The sequence below is a fragment of the Monodon monoceros genome, unplaced genomic scaffold (genome assembly GCF_005190385.1).
Source record: "Monodon monoceros isolate NGI ecotype Baffin Bay Population unplaced genomic scaffold, NGI_Narwhal_1 Super_Scaffold_18, whole genome shotgun sequence".
Lineage (NCBI taxonomy): Eukaryota > Metazoa > Chordata > Mammalia > Artiodactyla > Monodontidae > Monodon > Monodon monoceros.
The window spans coordinates 42,422,174-42,441,537 of NW_021703774.1; positions in this window are offsets into that span (position 1 = coordinate 42,422,174).

Below are 19,364 nucleotides of genomic sequence, written 5' to 3' on the forward strand. Positions count from 1 at the left end.
TTTGAGATGCTTCTGGGACAATGATGAGAAGTTATTCCATTGTCAATTATATAAAGGAGTCTGTGGCAAGAGAAAGCTTTTGCCAAGAGATAAAGATTTGCAAGTCATTGACAGTAAGTTGGTAGTCTAGGCTATGGGACTGGAAAAGACAACCCAGAGAGAAAGTGTAGGCAGAAGAGAAGTGAATCACTCTCATTGCCACTGCATAAGAGGTGAGTCATCAGATGGGATATCAGGTCTGTCTACTGATTGTACTTTAAAAAGACTCGGGCAGGGTTGGATTGTCCCAAAAAGCAAGGAGTGATCTCTTTAGTGCCCTGCTGGCAAGGGTGGAGAAGTTAAGTTTCCTGATTTTTTTTTTCTTTTGAACTCTTCCCATAATTTCTATCCATTTTGATTTCATGCTTCTTCCTGGTCTACTGGTCCCTTTCGTACCTGGTCTCTCTACATAAGCCTCTTCTCCAATCCATCCTACACATTGTTTCCAGATCAGTCTTTATAATCACCACTTCACCACTTCCAATCATCATGCTCCCCCCTCCCATACACACACCTCTTGAAAATGGCCAATAAATAAATTTCAGACATTTTGCAGAAAAGGCAGTGCTTCAGAGTGAAAAGAGTCAAGCTTTGGACCTAGATCAATCTGAAATCAAACCTCAGTTTATATAAATAGAATTATGTAGAACCATATACAACCTCCATTTTTGTAGGCTAAAAATGGTTGAATATTTGTACTGAGCAGGACCCTGTGGGGCTCCTGGGCACAAAAGCCTTTCTGTGTCCCCCATTTCTTGATTACGAGAAATAGGCTTCATTCAGCCTCCATGACCTTTCCTGAGTTCCAATGAGCAGGTTCAAACATTTGCTAATTAGGGAAGGGAGGGGATGCAGAGACAAGGGAGGAACAATCAAAAGAAACAACAGTGCCGCCTTGGGGTAGGGTCCTGGTTCCCCCACAATAGATATACATAACAGTATCTTTGAGCCATTTTGCAGATACTGAGACCCCCACCAGGTGGGGGAAGTTAACGGTAGGATGCTCCCAAGCACTTAGAGCCCAGACCGTTGGAAACAGAAGGTTGATGATGCTGACTCCCACTTACCACCAACCAATCAGAAGAATGTCCATGAGCTGATCATGCCCTCTTTGAACCATTCCTATAAAACTTCTCACTACCCCCTCCAAGTTGGGACACACAGTTTTGAGGGCATTAGCCCGCCATGGTCCCCACTGCCTGGCAAAGCAATAAAGCTGTTCTTTTCTACTTCACCCAAAACTCTGTCTCCAAGAATTAATTCAGTGTCAGGATACAGAGGTCAGATTTGGCTTTAATATCAGCAGTTCATATGGTTCAATTTAATAGCTTTGTGATCCAGGGCTCACTAGCAAGTCAAATTAATCTGCCAGAGCTTAATCCCCATTGTCTCCTGTGTTCACAGAGCCAGTGATCTCTGTCTCAAAGGTGCATTCCCAGGTCAGTTTGCTAAATTTGGGAGGCAATGAAAGATGGCTTTAACCAGTATGATTATCAACCCCTTCTTCCTTGGGAAGAAAACTTCCTTCTCTTTAGGTTGAGGCAGAAATGTCAGGAGAGGAGGAAAGAATCTGGGGCCCCAAAAAAGTAATCTGATGGATGCATTTGTTTAAGTCTTCCTGTTCAGAGCTGGAGATGGAGAAGTTTCTGCCTTTTATTTTTCCATGGTCTATTACTAATCACCCTATCCTTTCTTCAGTCTTTTTTGAGGGGCACGTTATTTCTTTAGAAACATAAATCTTATGGATTTTGTTGAGTCATATATTATTCAGACCTGAGAACCATCCTCTTCCAAATAATTCTGCCTATTTCTTACCTCATTCCTTAATTTAGATTTCATAATTAACTCTCAGAAATCAACTTCATTTCCAAGTTCTTGGAGACAGCTCACTATTTCTCATGTACAATTTATACTAGTGGCTTTTGAAAATTTTAAAAGCAGGAGTTCTGGAGAAAGAGAGTGAGAGAGAGAGAGGGAGGGGAAGATAGAAAGAGAGAACACCATGTAAAACACATAAAAGGAGTTACTCTAGTTGATTAATAGGATTGGGAGGAATAGGATTGGGGACAAAGAACCCCCTGACCTGAAGCAGGAAGGAAGGGCACAGGGCACAACCTTTAGAAGAATGACATAGCCCAAGGACACGACATAAACTGATTAGAACAAAATAGGTCCAAGATGGTGGACGAGTCGACTTCCACTAGGCTTTAAGCCTCAGTATACACTCATTGTAACACATCAGCAAGCTAAATGACACACCCACAGACACCATGACAGTTCCAAGGTCAAACGGTGGGCAGTGGCCCAATTTCTGGAAATTCCCACCCTTCCCCAAAATAGCTGGAATACTCCTCCTACTCATTAGCCTATGAAATTACCCACCCCTGTAAAAACCAACAACCCCATACCCTTACCCTAGTGCCTTTCTCACCTTCTGAGATGGCCCACACTCTGTGGAGTGTGTTTCTCTCTAAATAAATCCACTTCTTACCTATCACTTTGTCTCTCACTGAATTCTTTCTGTGACGAGACGTCAAGAACATGACCTTCACTAAGTCCTGAGATCAGGTATGTGATCTCAGTTAAAAGACTATAGGTACAAGTCCCAATCTGGGGTTTTGTTGGTTCAAGTCCCGGCTCATGGGTTCAAGTCTCAGTGGTTTCAGACCCACCTCTGTCTTGCCCGTGATGCACCTAGGGTTCCATAGAATATACCATGAACCCTGTAGTGATATCTGAAGATCTTTCAGCTTACCCTTTTGATTGAATTTCTACCAAGTGTATGTGTATGTATGTGCATGTGTATGTGTTTATGTGTGTATGTGTTCATGCGTATTTTCCATAGACCCAGATCAGAAATTGGTAGACAGAATCCGTTGATAAAACAATTCTTTGTCCAATGGCCCCTTAAAAAATGTTATGATACATTGAAGAGCTATTAATGATGAAAAAACTTGACAAATTTAAAGTCAAAAAACCAGAGTATTATTTAATTTAGAAGTCTGTATATAGTTACTGTTCATTAAACTTTCCAAAACAGTGTTCTCTCCAACTCACATCCTGACTATAGCTACTGTTTACTGGTTAATGTTAAGTTGTTATGCAACTGTTCACTGATGAAGGAATCTACAAATACAGGCTTCTATAGTGGTTGTTCTTAATCTTATATGGGTTATGGGCTTCTTGGGGAACTAGATAAAAACTATGAACAGTTCTCTACAAAAAAAAAAAAAAGAAAACGAAACTTGCATGGCCAAAACCCTCAAAATATTTTGTATAGTTTAAGGAGATGACAAACCCTCTGAAATCCTTTATAAGGTATTAAGAAGTCCTTTCTATAGTGAGGAAAGTCCATCTATGAACTGAACAAGATTTCATGGTAAGAGGGAAAGAAAACAGCTTCTAATTGTGCCCTCAAAGATACTGAAATTAAATGCTGGGTTAAAGTGCAATTACTACATCAGCAGAATGTACTAGGTTATGCTGCATTAACAAACAACCCTCAATCTCAGTGGTTTAGTACAAAACAAGGTATATTTCTCACTCACCTGTGCGATGTAAGTTGGTACATGTCTTTGGTAATCACTGGCACTCAGAAACAGGCTGATGGGGCACCACTGTCTAGGCAATATTTTCTGATCACTAAGATAGGAAAAGCCAGTGCAGTTTATCACACTCTGACTTTCAGAGTTTCTGTGCGGAAATGACATGTAATATATCTACTCAAATTTCATCAGCCAAAGTAAGAGATACAAAACATACAATGTAACTTTAAGAGGTAAAGAAAAGGAGAGTGAGAAGTAAAGTACTGTCTTTGTTTCAAGAGTTGGTTTTATGTGTTATTCACTATTTCTGAACTTTTTTTTAATTAATTAATTTTATTTAATTAATTAATTTTTAATTTTTGGCTGCGCTGGGTCTTTGTTGCTGTGCGCGGCATTTCTCTAGTTGCGGCAAGTGGGGGCTACTCTTCATTGCAGTGCGAGGGCTTCTCATTGTGGTGGCTTCTCTTGTTGTGGAGCACGGGCTCTAGGCATGTGGGCTTCAGCAGTTGTGGCACTTGGGCTTCAGTAGTTGTGACTTACAGGCTCTAGAGTGCATGCTCAGTAGTTGTGGCACACAGGATTAGTTGCTCTGCGACATGTGGGATCTTCCCCGAACAGGGCTCGAACCCGTGTCCCCTGCATTGGTAGGTGGATTCTTAAACACTGTGCCACCAGGGAAGCCCTATTTCTGAACTTCTATGAACATGATCTGTCCTATTTCTTTTTTTTTTCTTTTTTTTTTTTTGCGGTACGCGGGACTCTCACTGTTGTGGTCTCTCCCGTTGCGGAGCACAGGCTCCAGATGCGCAGGTTCAGCGGCCATGGCTCACGGGCCCAGCCGCTCCGCAGCATGGATCTTCCCGGACCGGGGCACGAATCCGTGTCCCCTGCATCGGCAGGCGGACTCTCAGCCACTGCGCCACCAGGGAAGCCCTGTCCTATTTCTTTGTAATCAAAGATGTTAAGCTTTTAAAATTGATATGCTTCATAAGGATTCTCATCAGATATTGTTTATAATTATGCATGGGTTCTATCAAAGAATTCTTTAAATTCTTCTTTTGAGCTATATTCAGACTCAAACCTGCCACAATTGGAAACTTAATCCCTCAGCATTATGGAACTCCCAATATAAAAACATGCTACCATAGTTTGGGGAGAGGTGCGCACTCACTGTCAATTTCTATGAAGTAATTGAGTCAATGATGTAAAAATTATCAGTGTTGTGGTGCCTACTTTTTACCACTCCGATGGTGTGCAGGCACAGGTAAATATTCGACTATCATCTCTTGCTGAAGCCATCCCTGGCCCTCCAATTCTCCTCATAGGACTCTGTATGCCCTTTTGCACTCAATTCACTGGCCCATAATTGTCTACATGCCTTTTTGTTCCATTGACTGTAATCTCACTCATTCATTCAGTAAACAAATATGTAATTTTAATCTACTTTACGTTTCTGCTCTTAACACAGGGGCTAGTACAGATGGGAGTTCATAAAGTATAACTGAATAATGAATAAATGTAAGAATATTATTGTTAGAGATAGTGCTATTTTTATAGTGGCAACTACTGTTTATTGAAAGGAAAATACGTACTTTTTATACATTCTGGGTTTTGTATTAAATGTTTTACATGTATTATCTTCTTTAATCCTTATAATAAGGTGATAGACATTATTATCCTTATCAGATGACTCCATTCTCCATCTCAGCCACGCTATTTTCAACTGCATCTAACTGGTTTTCACTTCCTTCCTGAGTTTGGGAGTTTGCTATTAGCAACTTTCTATCCCTTACATCTAGGAATGTCACTCTATAATGAGTTGAATTGTGCCCCCTCCTAAACTGATAGGTTGAAATTCTAACTCCTGAGAACCTCAGAATGTGACCTTACTTGGAAATAAGGTTATTGCAGATGTAATTAGTTAAACCAGATAAAGTTACAAGAGTGTATGTAGACCCCTAATCTGACAGGTGCCCTTCTAAAAGCAGGAAATTTGGACACAGACACACAAACAGGGTGAATGCTGTGTGAAGACTGGGGAATTGGTGACAAAGGGACAGATACTGCAGAGTGAAAATTTAGGGATACTTGTGGCTTTGCTCTTGTTTTTGGCAATGCCACGCAGCTTGCAGGATCTTTCAGGGACTGAACCCGGGCCAAGGAATGCCCTAGGGATACTTGTTTTATACTGAAAAAAGCTTTGGTAGAACTAACTTGTAACAGCTTGCACACAAACTATATGCTAACAGAGTCTACAATCCAAGTGGAAATAATTGGAAAAACTTATAATATCAGTGTGAGTCAGCTGCTTCTTGCCTCTTACCAAAGTTGTAAGAGAGTCATGAATGCATGCTAGCTCTAAGAGGTGGTTCTGGTTCTAGAGAGGTGGCACAGGAAGAAAAAAAAAAAAGCTGTAGCCCAGCCTTTCTCAAGGATCCCCATTAAGACTTCCCAGACAGGACCTCCCTGGTGGTGCAGTGGTTAAGAATCCACCTGCCAATGCAGGGGACATGGGTTCGAGACCTGGTCCGGGAAGATCCCACATGCTGCAGAGCAACTAAGCCTATGAGCCACAACTACTGAGCCTGCGCATTAGAGCCTGCGAGCCACAAGTACTGAGCCCACATGCTGGAACTATTGAAGCCTGTGCGCCTAGAGCCCATGCTCCACAGCAAGAGAAGCCACCGCGATGAGAAGCTCGCGCACCTCTTCAACGAAGAGCAGCCCTCACTCACCGCAACTAGAGAAAGCCTGTGCGCAGCAACAAAGACCCAACCCAGCCAAAAATAAATAAATAAAATATTAAAAAAAAAAAAAAGACTTCCCACACAGATAACTGGAACTTGCTCATGGTGAAATTTATCCCTGGCAAGAAGATTCTGGTTGCTACCTTCCTACTCAAGGCTTTTCTTCCAGACAGCTTCAATTTAGGGGTGAGTGACAGGTGTGGATAGAGCACCAAGGGCAGGAAATTAAAGACCAGAGGTTTCAATCACCCTATGCCTAGATGATAGGCTTTGCTGTGGTTACCTGGAAACACAAGAAACCTACTAAGGGAAATTAACTGCTAAAAAGAACTTACAGGCTGGCTCACAAAAGCCTGTGATTTTTTGATCTCTAAAGCAACCTCCAGTTCCCAAATCTGCACCAACAATAAGCAGGGTGAAAGATGTTTAGCCTCATAAGGAGGGCATAATCCCACTACCCACTTTAAATACAATCACAGAAAACAGAAATCCCTTCCAGAGAGCAGAATCAGGGGTTGAAAGATAGAGTAACCAAACCTACTTTATAAACTCAAAATGGATTAAAGACACCTAAGACCTGAAACCATAAAATTCCAAGAAGAAAACGTAGGCAATACTCTTAGCAATATTTTTTGGATCTATCTCCTCAGCAAGGGAAACAAAAGCAAAAACAAACAAATGGAGCCTAACCAAACTTAAAATCTTTTGTATATCAAAGGAAACCATCAACAAAATGAAAAGGCAACCTACTGAATAAGAGAAGACATTTGCAACTGATATGTCTGATAAGTGGTTAATATCCAAAGTATATAAATAACTCATACAATTCAATATCAAAAAAAAAAAAAAAACGAAAACAAAACCCAAATAACCCATTTAAAAAATAGGCAGAAGGGCTTCCCTGGTGGCACAGTGGTTGAGAGTCCACCTGCCGATGCAGGGGACACGGGTTCTTCTCCCGGTCCGGGAAGATCCCGTATGCCATGAAGCGGTTGGGCCCGTGGGCCATGGCCACTGAGCCTGTGCATCCAGAGCCTGTGCTCCGCAACGGGAGAGGCCACAACAGTGAGGGGCCCGCGTACCGAAAAAAAATAAAATAAAATAAAATAAAATAAAATAAAAATTAAAGATAGGCAGAAGGCCTGGAGAGATATTTTTCTAAGAAAACATACAGATGGCCAACAGGCACATGAAAAGATGCTCAGCATCACTAATCATCAAGGAAATTCAAATCAGAACCACAAAGAGATATCACCTCACAACAGTCAGATGGCTATTGTCAAAAAGACAAGAAATATCATCAAAAAGACAAGAAATAATAAGTGCTGGTGAGGATGTGGAGAAAGGGGAACACTGTGCACTGTTAGTGGAAATGTAAATTGGTGCAGCCAGTATGGCAAAGTGTATGGGGGTTTCTTAAAAAATTAAAAATAGAACTACCATATGATCCAGCAATTCCACTTCTGGAGTATTTATCCAAAGAACACTAATTCAAATATATATATGCACCCAATGTTCATAGAAGCATTATTTTCAACAGCCAAGATATGGAAACACCCTAAATACCCATCAACAGATGAACTGATAAAGATTTGGTATACATATACAATGGAATATTACTCAGGGTAGGGAGTTTTTATAATTTCTGCTAGTGGGATTTAAAAATTGCTAGAGATCAGTGATTTTTATGCATTTCCAGTTCTTTCACTTTCAAAATGCTTCAGTTTGTACTGAACTTATTTGGTTCCCATCCTTTCTTTGTATACTGGTTGGGGCAGACGTTTGTGGAGAAAGCGTTTCTTTTAGTTTACAGGTCATTGGATCATAAGACATACATCCCATCCTAATTGAAGGACATACGTCACGCAGAGATATTGGACATCACCCAGCAATCTTGGACTTGAAGTGAATGCGGCAAACAGATAATACGCAGGGACTGTCTCCCTGTCATGGGGTGAATGTGTTCTATGTATGAAAAATTGGTACGCTCAGATTTTTGGGTCACCAAAGTGGTTTTGGCAGAGGTTGTTAGTTGTGCCCTTGATATCTGTTTTCCATTTTATCTGTAGTAATAAAAGTTTCAGGTAGGAAACTTCTATTAGGCTGCTGAGCTTAAGATTCTCTTTTTTAGCTTCCTTTGTAGCTAGGCGTGACCACGTAACTAGGTTCTGTCTAAGGGATGTGAGCAGAATTAATGCGTGTCACTGTTATTCATGGGTTTAGAAACAGAGTATACTCACCCTTCTCCTCCATTTCCTGCTGGTCAAATGTGAAACAGTCACCTTGGAACTGCAGCCACACCTGAGGAAACTGCGTCCTTGGGTGAACTTCATGTGCAAGCTGCAGTCTTTGCCAGGAACCACCTATTAAAGAACTTTAGATGAGAGAGAAATTGTTACCTGAAAACTGGATTCCCCTCCTGGTTGTTGTTGAGCTGAAAGACACAACCTACTCAAAAAGCTGGAGAAAGGAGGATTTATTACTTGCAGCAAGTAAGGAGAACACCAGGGATCTTTCCCAAAGAAGCATCTATCTCCCCAAACAGCAAAATCAGGGACGTTTTAAGCTAAGGGTACATGCATCTTCATGAAGTGTCCTGAGCAGAGGAAAATTCAGCCTAGAATTGAGACAAAGGTCAACAGAGTCCATGCTTTAGTTGACTGAACTCAACGAGGGTCAGAAAAGGTCAACATCATCATCCCTTAGGTTCCGCTTGATCTGGTGGTTGAGCACTCAAGGGGGCTTAAATTCTGCAAAACAGCTCAAGAAAGTGCTTCAGGTTAATCTTTGCCATTGAGACAGAACTGGGAGTCTTTACAAGTGGTTGTTATCTTTGCTATTGTTACTTCTCTTGTGTAATAACAGTCCTTTGTTTCTGCATTCTTTTGTTCCCTTAATATTATTAATTACTGAGACCTGTTCAAGGGCAAGCATTATGGTCAGGCTTAGATCACAAAATTGCTTAAGCCGAAAATGGCTTCTCTTATGTCAAGAAAACCATGCCTGTTTCTCTTCCTCAAGGGCGGGTCCAGGGGTGGGGGTACCCTATCTGCTTACAAAATGAATTGAACCTGATTAAGTCACTGTTACCTTAGCCTTTGTTACAGAATTAGAAGCAATCTTTTATCACCCAGTGCCTTCTCCTAGTAATTCCTCTTCCCACCACTCTGTTCCGTTCTACTCACAGATCCTGCTAATGTTTTTAAAATTTCCCTTCCTTCCATACTGGTTTAGATGTGACTCCCTTCCACCAATGCCCACCACCACCTAAGGTTTTATTCTGTTACTCCTCTTGTGTAATTCCATATAATAATATTCAATTCACTGTATCAATTTTTTTTTTTTTTCTTTCTTAGCTATCTTCCTCACTACAGTATAACTCCTTGAGGCAGTAGGGACTATCTCTTGTTTATCATGGGTTACTAGTGATTACTGCCAGGGATGTAATAAGCACTGAATACATAGATGTTAAAAGGAAGAAAAAGCCCATTTTTGGACCTAATCTACATTTCCCAGATGGCTTTCCTTAGACACTGCTTCACTCGTAACATGTTTCTACTGCATTGACCTGAAGCATTGCAGTATAACAGGATTAGAAGGTATATAGGGTGTATTAGGTAAGTCTATAGCTGAACCTTAGTTTTGTATGCAGGCCATGATAATCACTTATTTTTCAAAAAAGAAACAACTCAATGAATGCAGAGATAAGAACATGGTGTTTAGGAAAAAGCCTAAGGACCTTCAGAAGACCTGGGGGTGCACCTCAGTGCTATCACCTACTAGTCTTGGGTAAATCATCAATGATTATAGTAACATCATTACCTGATAGAAACCAGTGTTCTCTCTTACACAGGTCACAGAGTTAGGAAAACTGTTTAGCACTTTGCTTTTGTTTCATGCTCTCTTTATTTTTTGAACATATTTGCTTTAGAAATAATATGATAAAAAATCTGAAGGGAAAAACGGACTACTAAATTATTAAATTGCATTATGAGCACATTCATTTATTCCCCTTAGATTGATGGGGGGAAAAACCTGTTTCCACTCTCAGCTTTATTCTCAGTTATATTTTACACTGAATTTAGGCTCTTCAATCACTATATTAAAACTAATAGAAAGTACTTTGAGGTCTATATATTTTCTTACTGGCTTCTATAAAAATGTTGTTTAAACAAATAACCTGTTTTGTATTAGAAAAAGAAGTTTGTTTGGCAAGTAAAATCATAATGAAGAGAAAACTCCAAGTCTTTCTAGGAGAAAAAATTAAATAAATGGTTTGAAAGAAAAGCTAATATGTTCGTTAAGAGTCACATTGCATCAAAGTGAAAAATTCCTGTTTCCGCAAACAACTATAGTGAATATATATAAAACGCAAATTAGGCAGAAGTTTTTATTAATTTTGATCCAAAACTGTGCAAAATACACAAGATGAGTCTTAATTTGTTGAAATTTGTTCATTATTTTCAAAGTAAAAACTGCCATCAAATGGATTTTCCTGATTAAACCAGTTACCTGATTCATTGTATCAGTGTTTGTTTTGGTATCATGTAGATAAGGAATTTCAGAAAAGGATTTAAAATCTGAAAGAGTCGTTACGGTCTACTCAGAAAAATTCCCGGCTTGTTTGAGTATAAATTTAGGACCAGAGGTAGAAGGGCCCTGGCATCTCCTGGGGGAACACATGAACAGTTCCGGCTTCTGTTAATGAAAGCACAAATGAAGTAGGTTGTATAAACATGCTGAGCAACTGAAAGTGGGGTTGCCCTAAACTAGAAATAGCATACCAGTTTTACTGAATATCCCAAAAAGGACAGACAACATTAAATGCCTCTAATTAACAAGGGTTAATATTACAATTAGAAAAAAAGTTATTTTATTCTGAGAGGTACCACTCAAACAAGGCGTCTATAAAGTGATTCCAAAATGACTTTATAAGCAGTGGCAGAAGGGTATATTGAAAACGCACAACCCAGATTGGGACTTGAACCCACTGTCTTTTGAGATCACACACCTGGTCTCAGGACTTAATGAAGTTCAGGTTCTTTATGTCTCATCGCAGAAAGAATCAGTGAGAAACAAAGTGATAGGTAAGAAGTGGATTTATTCAGAGAGATACACATTCCAGAGACAGAATGTGGTCCATCTCAAAAGGCAAGAATGGCTTTAGGAGAAACACATCCACAGAGTGTGGGTCATCTCAGAGGGCAAGAGGCCCTGAAATATGGTGCAGTTAGTTTTTATGGGCTGGGTAATTTCATAGGCTAATGAGCGGGAGGATTATTCCAACTATTTTGGAGAGGGGTCAGAGATTTCCAGGAATTGGGCCACTGATCACTTTTTGGCCTTTTATGGTTGGCCTTGGAACTGTGATGGTGCTGGTGGGTGTTTCATTTAGCATGCTAATGCATTACATTGAGCGTATAATGAGGCTCAAGGTCTACTGGAAGTCAGATCTTCTGCTGTCTTGGATCTAGTTGGTTCTAACCCGTTTTTGTTGTGTCCTCAATGGCTATGTCATTCTTTTAAAGGTTGTGCCCTGCCCCCTTCCCTCCTGTTTCAATATGAGTTCACAATCAGAAAAATTATTGAAAATAACTGCAGCCAAGTTCAGAGACCTAGAATCACAGCTCTGGGAAGTAGTAGGTATGACTATTGTTCATTGGCCTAGACTAGATTGTGCCACGATTTTAATACCTCTATGTTGCTAAGAAATAGAGAAAGTATGGAAGAAAGTTTTGCTGAACCATAAAACCAAACTGGGCAAGCGGATAAGAGAATTGTAGAAGCTCGGTTGAAAAAAAGACATCGACTCAAAAGAAGCTTGCTTAGAGTTTTATCCTTGGAATGGCTACAGAGAAAAGGAAGGAAAGAAGGGTGAGAGGTTTGATGGTGCAGGCTTTGAGAGATTGGGGCTTCAGTCTGTTCTAGGGAAGAATGGTAATTAAGACCTTTCTAAATCTGTGACTCTTAAATGGTACGATACTGAAAAAAAAAATCTAATATAATTTGCTTGGACTATTCCTTGAACTTGTTGCTTAAAATTTTGTAAGCTGATAGGGTAGGGGGAGCTCCAGAGAAAGAGAACAAGGGATGGCTGTCTTGACATAAGAGAAGCCATTTTTGGCCTAAGCCATTTTGTGATCTAAGCCTGACCACAATGCTTGCCCTTGAACAGGTCTCAGTAATTAATGATCTTAAGGGAACAAAAGAATGCAGGAACAAAGGACTGTTATTGGGCAAGAAGAGTAACAATAGCAAAGATAATAAACCGCTTGTAAAGACTCCCAGTTCTGTCTCAATGGCAAAAATTAGCCTGAAGCACTGTTTTTTTTAAATAAATTTATTTATTTATTTTGGCTGTGTTGGGTCTTCGTTGCTGCGTGTGGGCTTTCTCTAGCTGTGGAGCAGGGGCTACTCTTCATTGCGGTACATGGGCTTCTCAATGCAGTGACTTCTCTTGTTGTGAAGCACAGGCTCTAGGCGCGCGGCCTTCAGTAGTTGTGGCACGTGGGCTCAATAGTTGTGGCTCGTGGCCTCCAGAGCGCAGGCTCCATAGTTGTGGTGCACGGGCTTAGTTGCTCCGTGGCATGTGGGATCTTCCCGGCCCAGGGCTCAAACCCAGGTCCCCTGCATTGGCAGGCGGATTCTTAACCACTGCGCCACCAGGGAAGTCCCCAGTGTTAAATTCTTAATATGTATGCCAGCCCTCTGCTAGACCTGCGGCAATTCTATGCTGAATTCTCCTTTGCTTAAACCCCTTCATGAAGATGAATGTACCCTTAGCTTAAAACGTCCCCAATTTTGCTGTTTGGGGAGACGCTGCTTTGGGAAAGAGCCCCAGTGTTCTCCTTACTTGCTGCAAGTAATAAAGCCTTCCTTCTCCAACTCTTTGAGTAGGTTGTGTCTTCTGGCTCAATACCCGCCAAGAGGCAAACCCAGTTTTTGGGTAACACTGACTATAAAAAACCCAGTTATGAATTATTCTGAGTACTATAAATTACCTCTTTAAAACCAAATATCCCACATGATTTTATTGTCCATGTTTTCATTTGTGCTTATGATCATGTTGTTACAATGTGGAACTATTTTACTTATCACTGGCTTTATCAGATAGAAGGTTCAGAGAGTCAGGACCGTCAGGGATCTATCCATTTGTCTGTCTGGGTATCTATCTATCTACCTACCTATGGGATTTTCTACAGTGATTTGAACTTACATAACTGTGGAAGCTGTTAAAGAAGCAGTCTCAATTAAGTCTGCTATCTTTCTGTGTGATGCTGGAGCTTAAAATCCATGAGACAGGCAGGCAGGAAAAGAAAATGGATGTAAAGTCAGGGAGACCAAGAATAAGCTAGAACCCATAAGCACAAGGTGGAACCTGCAAGGATGGACTGAAACTGGTGTCAGTTCTTGTTGCCTCTGTCCTTAGAGGTGTGGGTATCCTGCAGTAGTCGGGGCTTCTCCATGGAGCTAAACAAAAACACCTCTCCCAGGAGTCAGAGAAGCTGTTGGAGGATCCAGGGGAAGGTGGAGGAGTTGCAGGCTCAGCCACTGAGTGAGGTGAGCCAGCTGATAAATGATAATGTGTGGGAGCTACAAAATAATTGCTGGGTTTCCCTGGTGGCGCAGTGGTTGAGAGTCCGCCTGCCGTTGCAGGGGACACGGGTTCGTGCCCCGGTCTGGGAAGATCCCACATGCTGCGGAGCGGCTGGGCCCGTGAGCCATGGCCGCTGAGCCTGTGCGTCCGGAGCCTGTGCTCCGCAACGGGAGAGGCCACAACAGTGAGAGGCCCGCATACCGCAAAAAAAAAAAAAAAAAAAAAATTGCTGCTTCACTTCTTTCTTTTTAAATTAATTAATTAATTAATTTTTGGCCGCATTGCAGTGCATGGATTTAGATGCTGCACGGCATGTGGGATCTTCCCAGACCAGGGCTCAAACCCGTGTCCCCTGCATTGGCAGGCAGATTCTTAACAACTGAGCCACCAGGGAAGTCCCTGCTGCTTCAATTCTGCCCTCCAAATCTTGCACAAGAATATCTCTTGTGGCTTACCCTAACCAGAAACATACAAGGAAGGTCATTCTGAGAAACAGATTTCAGGCTAGCCAACTCGACACATTGCAAAGTCTCACACAAGCCTATGCAAATTAAATTATAAATGATGTGTGTATGCCAAATGACATCACAGCCTGGTTTATAAATAGAAACACAACTTATTGAATATTTTCTGTGTTCTATTCTTTGGGCATTAAGTCATTGAATTATCACAACTCAATGCTGTAGGGGCTATTTTTTCCCCATTTTCCAGATGTGGAAACTGAATCAAAAATAGTTAAGTAACTCATGTAAGGCCATAGAGCCAATAAAAGCAGGATTTAAACCACCCAGACAGTCTAGCTGTATAGCCTCTGCCCTTACCTGCTACCTCTCTGCACCTTCCAAGAGACAATGTAGGAAAGCTCTGGCAGAATTGAGTCAAAAGGGGACACAATGTAGTCTAAGCCTGATAAGTACAAAAGGACTTGAGCCATAGCAGTCACCAGGGATTTCCTGCTGTGAGCAGCACAACACTGTTCACCTGATTAAATTGATGATTTAAATTTTGCTTGAATTTGCTTTTTACAGATTTCTATCTGCATGTATAATTTTTTTTGTTTTGCTGCAAGTAATTAATAGCAATACAGCTCTTAAATAGTGAACAGCTTAACTCACCTGGGGACCAGTTGAACTGTTTCTGATAGGGAAAGGGGATGTATGAGGAACCAACAACTCTTAGAACATCATTAATAAATTAATGAGGGGCTTCCCTGGTGGCGCAGTGGTTGAGAATCTGCCTGCCAATGCAGGGGACACGGGTTCGAGCCCTGGTCTGAGAGGATCCCACATGCCGTGGAGCAACTAGGTCCGTGAGCCACAACTACTGAGCCTGCCCGTCTGGAGCCTGTGCTCCGCAACAAGAGAGGCCGCGATAGTGAGAGGTCCGCGCACCACGATGAAGAGAGGCCCCCGCTCACCGCAACTAGAGAAAGCCCTCGCACAGAAACGAAGACCCAACACAGCAAAAATAAATAAATGAATTAATAAACTCCTACCCCCAACATCTAAAATTAATTAAAGAATAAACAAGTGCATTAACTATAAATGAATGAAGCATTAGTTAAGGCCATAGAGAAATGTTTTTTAAAAACCCTCAATCCCTACTAAATGAGAGATGCTTTTGCCAGATATATTAAGTTCTTGAATTAAATGTGCATGCAGTTTTCCTCATCCATTTGCAAAACGGCAGATTTTCACAGCAAAATGCTTCCTCTTTGTCCCTGGAGGAAGATTTTTTTAAATGTCCCACATATGTTCTTGGAGGGAAAGGCAGTGGGAATCAAGGTACGTCAGGATGATTATGGCTGTCTGGCTGGAAGCTTTCTGAGACTTCCCTTGCGCAATTCTGTGTGTAACTCAGCATGTAAAAATTGAAACGCATTTGGAGTTTTCTGTGACAATGGCTTTGTATTGCACAAGTCCCGAACTGCTTTCAATCACTCAACCACTTCCCCCTTGCATGGACGGCAGGCATTTCCTTTAGGGCATGCTATGCTCTGGGAAAGGCATCTTGTCTATAACACGTGTCTCACCTGCCAAACACAGCAGAACCACACTTGGCACCGAGACCACTCCTCACAGATGTTCAGCGGCTCTCTCCCGAAAAGCTAATTTGTGTGAAATCCTGAAACTACAACTCTCTACTTCACATAAAGTGTATTTTCCCAAAAATGGTTCATGAAAAGCCTTGTCTGCAGATCATCTGCTGGCCCCGGACCCAGAGCATCTCCTGGTCTGTGTTGGACTCTGACGGCCACACAACCACGGGTGCCACCAAGTCTAGGAATCTTCTCTCAACCTCTACTGAGTCCTCTGAGTCCCTATCAATTCCCCACAAAACTCTCGCAAACTTTTTAAATTCCCCTAAATTAAATCAGCTTTCTCTCCTTCTCACCAAACCCTGACAAGTCCCATCCACTGTCCTCTATCTTATTTCAAACACTTTGGATGTACCCGTACTTTTTCAGCCTTTATTTTAGTCTCAAGGAACTAGTGAGCAGCTCAAATGCAATCCTTTCCTGACTCTACCAGGGAGTTAATTATTTTTCCCTCAATGCTTCCACAATGTGGTTTAGATTTCTTTTTTTTCTTTTTTAATAGTCATTTATTTATTTACTTATTTATTTGGCTGCGCGGGGTCTTAGTTGCAGCACACGGGCTCTTCAGTTGCGCATGCAGGATCTAGTTCCCTAACTAGGGATCGAACCCAGGCCCCCTGAATTAGGGGCATGGAGTCTTAACCACTGGACCACCAGGGGAGTCCCCTAGACTTCTTTTTCTTTCATGTTCTGCTTTTATTTCTTATTTTTTAATGACACTAGGTACTACTATGGCCTCTTGGGGTTTTGTTTTTGTTTTTGTTTTATTTTTGGCTATGTCGGGTCTTTGTTGCTGTGCACACGCTTTCTGTAGTTGTGGCGAGTGGGGGCTACTCTTCGTTGTGGTGTGTGGCCTCTCATTGTGGTGGCTTCTATTGTTGTGGAGCACGGGTGGGGGCTACTCTTCGTTGTGGTGTGTGGCCTCTCATTGTGGTGGCTTCTATTGTTGTGGAGCACGGGTTCTAGGTGCGCGGGCTTCAGTAGTTGTGGCTCGTGGGCTCTAGAACGCAGGCTCAATAGTTGTGGTGCACAGGATTAGTTGCTCCGTGGCATGTGGGAACTTCCCAGACTAGGGCTCGAACCCGTGTCCCCTGCATTGGCAGGCAGATTCTTAACCACTGCGCCACCAGGGAAGCCCTATGGCCTCTTGTAAAAGATCAAAGCTATGGATTCCAGTTCTGCCTCCTCCGCTAACCATGTGACATTGTTCAAGTCACCTGATCTTTCTGGTACTCAGTTTTCTCATCTGCAATGGGTTAATAATAATCATGATAAAATATAACAATAGTTTTAATAAGATCTAGCATATACAGTGTTTCCTATGTGCCAGGAACTCTTTTAAGAGTGAACATACATTAATTTTTTAATAATGCAGAAGCATGATTAAATCATTTTTAGCAAATCCATACCATAGAGTATTAGGTAGCCATTAAAAATAATGAGGTATAATAACATTAAACCATGTCAATGATATAATATTAAGTGGAAAATATTTGTCTCTCACTCTTTAAAAATACATTCACAGACACATATATGGTTTGAATTTTTAAAAACAGGTGTTTATACATCTGTATAGTTTAAATTTTTCAATGAACATTTTAAAAACAAAAGAAATAGAAAAACTTAACTAAAAATAAATTATGATTTTAACAAATATACTGGAACTGGCAATTTAAGTAAATTAATGTTACCACTCATGAAAGTAGAAACTGCTATGTACTATTCCTGTTCCAATCACAATTTTTTAAATATTTTGATATATACCTTTAAGAACTGCCAACTAAACAGGATTGCAGTTTTCTGAATATCCCCAGTGAGAGTATAGATTTCTAATTTGGGGACGTTTGATATTTTTTAACAGAAAATGATTATTTGCCATCATGCCTGATGAATAAAGTTGCTAATCAGGGTGGGTAATGTTGATTTTAGTCAAAACTATCACAGACTTCTCTCATTCTAAGCCCTGTCATTTTTAAAAGATGTCATAGGGGCAACAGTTCACTCCTTTCACAGGATATGGAGCCCCCAAAATGTTTCCAGAGTCTATTTCAAAATAAGAAGCTTAATTATGTTTTGTAGGAAGAAATCTGCACACATCAAAATTATGCTGCTCAGGTTCCATTCTTTTCGTTAGCTGCCAATTGGAACCAATCTCTAAAACTTTTCAGTAATTTCATCAGTCCTAGAAGTTACTAGATAAATGCCTTATTAATCACGTTAGAATTTTTTTAATCTTCTTTTTATAATATACTTCTGTCATTACTTCATCTCTATAATAAATTTTTAAAATAAATTTATTTGTTTATTTTATTATTTTTGGCTGTGTTGGGTCTTTGTTGCTTCACATGGGCTTGCACGGGCTTCTCACTGCTGTGGCTTCTCCTGTTGCAGATCATGGGCTCTAGGTGCACAGGCTTCAGTAGTTGTGGCACGTGGACCCAGTAGCTGTGGCTCACAGGCTTAGTTGCTCCATGGCATGTGGGATCTTCCCAGACCAGGGCTTGAACCCATGTCCCCTGCATTGGCAGGCAGATTCTTAACCACTGTGCCACCAGGGAAGTCCCTATAGATAACTTTTTTTTTTAACATCTTTATTGGAGTATAATTGCTTTACAGTGGTATGTTAGTTTCTGCTTTATAACAAAGTGAATCAGCTATACAAATACATATATCCCCATATCTCTTCCCTCTTGCATCTCCCTCCTTCCCAACCTCCCTATCTCACCCCTCTAGGTGGTCACAAAGCACCGAGCTGATCTCCCCGACCTATAGGTAACTTTTGAATGTAAAATATCTCACTTACATACTTTACAACTTATTCTTGATTTGAAATGAAAAAAACTCTTTTAGTTTTGCCTGTAATTACTACCATCACAATGAGTAGCAAATCTTAAAAATGCTGTTCCTTCAAGCTGAAATCCAATGCAGCAACTTCCTGCTCCACCTCCAACAAGTAACTGGCTCTGCACTGTGGCTTGTCTACATCTCTTTTATTCAGTAAAAGAGGGGAACTTCTCCTGCCCAAGATAAATGCCTCAGCCCACTCTCAGAAACTTGCTCCACCATTTACATTAATTCATCTTTCTCATCAGCCCCTCTTTTCACCCAGATTTTGCCCCTCTGCATTTAAACAAGTCAAGTCTCTCCCACAGAGACTTGAGAGAGAGAAGGAGACAGAAAGAGAGACAAAGAGACAAACATGGAGAGAGAGAGAGAACACTGATCCCTAGGTCTCCTTCTAGCTTCTGAACAATCATTGGACTCCTTCTTTAAACCAACCTTAGTACTCTGTTAAATTATTCACTCTCACATTCTTCTCAAGCCATAGCAGTTAGGGT